Raw genomic sequence first — 2,644 nt, forward strand, 5'->3', positions numbered from 1 at the left:
TCACTCACCCTCACTTTCACTCACCCTCACTCTCACTCACCCTCACTCTCACTCACCCTCACTCACCCTCACTCTCACTCACCCTCACTCTCACTCACTCTCACTCTCACTCTCACTCACCCTCAACCCCTCACTCACCCTCACTCACCCTCACCCACCTTCACCCTCACTCACCCTCACTCTCACTCACCCTCACCCTCACTCACCCTCACCCTCAACCGCTCACCCTCACACAGTGCAATAGGTCTCGGAGCATTTGAGTTAGAGCTTTTAGATTTGTTTATGGCTTTTTTTATTTGTAATTCTTTAGCATTGGCTACAGGAAACAAAAATGCTAAAGATTTACAAAAAAAACCCATAAACAATTCTAAAAGCACTAACTCTAATGCTGCGAGACCTATTGCATTTCCAATGCTTGTTTGTTATGTGGCTCAGGCGAGTCTCGAGCCTTGGTTCCCAGCACCAAAGTCGGCAGCGGTATCCGTGTTGCCACCTCCTCTCTCGCTTTGCAGGTCCGGCATTTTACACGCCTTTCACTTATCCCCCTGTTGCCTTTGTATGCAATCTGTTTAATAAAATTAATGCTGTGTATTAACCATACCGGTTATTGCAAGAGCAGCTCTCCTAGAGGAAATGAGTTTCTGACGCTCAAGCTTTCAGAGGTTCTGATTTGTGAGCGGTAATGGGTCCAGGCTTAGGCCCTACCAGGTTGCTGGTTTTTTTCTGCTGGACTGGCAGGGTGGGGGTCCGTTTTACTGCTGGTGGTGGCCTGTTTTTTAGGCTGGGACAGGAGCAACCATGTTTGCTGTCTGCATTGCTTCATGCAAAAAGAACAATTGAGGGACTGAATGAAAGCTATTCGGCACACGTGCACATGAAAAATTCATTAACAGTCATTATTGTAAGCTGTATAATTATTAATAAAGCTGCTTCGTGATGTCCATCAATGGGTGCATGGACGATGGCTGAATGATGGAAGGCGGGGATGAATGATGGGTGGATGGATGGGTGAGAGGGTGGATGGATGAAGGGTGTATGATTGGACGGGTGAAAGGCTGGATGAATGGCGGATTGGTGGGAGGATGGATGAATGAAATGGTGCGTGGATGAATGGATGGAGCATTTGTAAGTGTCGTTTTTTAATGCACTTGTAATTTTTTTGTTTGTTAATGTGGCTCAGGCGAGTCTCGAGCCTTGGTTCCCAGCACCAAAGTCGTCAGCGCTATCCGTGTATTTTACACGCCTTTCACTTATCCCCCTGCATTTCTATTTATTAATAATTTCCCCCAGGCCATGCACACATATTCGGAATATCACGGGCCTGTCACTAGCGAGGTGGAATGCCCCTGCAACCAAGATCCATGCTTTTTAAGTGCAAGTGTAATGCTATGTCGCTTTTTAATTTTTTTATTGATTAAATGAATTTATGTTAAAGTAATAGCCTGCGAATGCCCCTAACCTGCGAATGCCACTGCAACCGAGAGCCAAGTTCATGTTCAAGTTCAAATTTTATTTTATTAAATGACTTTCTGTTCACGTTACATAACATCAAGTTCAAGCGGAAGGCTGCTGCCTTCAATTTCAAGCGGAATGCTATTGTACGATAAAAGTGCATGTAGTTCTCATTTGTAACTGAGGACCTGCTCAAAAGGGGATCGGCCATCCCCAGAACTGCCTCGCACAGTCGTAAGTGCACCCATGAAAGTATGTGTCCTGAACCTTCATATATCATAAAACAATTTAATTTAAAAAATAACGGTCACTTGTCTTACCCAGTTCGGAACCGTGTGCTCGAGGGAGACGACCCGACCGGCCTTCCGACTGCATGATGAAGGGGGTACTGGAAACTACGGTGAACAAATATGGCCCTACTGATAAACCCGACCTGGCAGGATCAACAGAGGCAGGCAGGCCTGGCCGGAGACTAGATAACAGGGCAACACGTCCCACCAAGAGGTGCTGGTGCGAGCACACGCACTGACGCGGGTCGATGCCAGGGCCGGGCTCGATGTGGCAAGCAACTTCCGGGCACCTTTCGAGCGGTGGACTAGCCAATCCTGGCGCCTCATGTGGCGCCAGGATTGGCTAGGGGGGCATATTTACTACTCGCCCTTTTTCAACGGGTTTTCAGCGGCGGCGCCTGTAAGAAGCAGCACCCCTCTCTATGGGGAAAGTCTAGCGCGCATGCTCGGGCAAGGTGGCACCTCACCTTGTCATGCACAGTACTGCTGCAGCTGAGTGTGGACTGTCACTCAAGCTGCAGCAGCACAGCCAGCCCCACCCCCTGCGCACTCCCGATTGAGTCGGGTGTGTCCCACTCCCGGCGGATTCCCCGGCCGGTAGCGCTGATAAACACAGAGGTAATTATTACCAAAAATACCACGGTGCGTCCATGTGGCTTAGTGGGGCTACGCCCCAATGGACGCACCGCGGCTGGCATCAACAGGTCTTTAAAAGACCATTAGAATGTTAATGAGGCTGTGTTGTTCACCTCTTGGCGCCCCTGCAGCTCCACTCTAACTATGGCAGGAATCGCCCAGCCGGCCCCCACAGAGCAGCAGAGTCTCGGAGTCGAGCTGCTGTAACTTAGTTTGCAGACACTCTTTAAAAAATATATATATATTAAAACACTAGTATGATGTGT

This window comes from Lissotriton vulgaris, unplaced genomic scaffold (assembly GCF_964263255.1).
Source record: "Lissotriton vulgaris unplaced genomic scaffold, aLisVul1.2 SCAFFOLD_2243, whole genome shotgun sequence".
Classification (NCBI taxonomy): Eukaryota; Metazoa; Chordata; class Amphibia; order Caudata; family Salamandridae; genus Lissotriton; species Lissotriton vulgaris.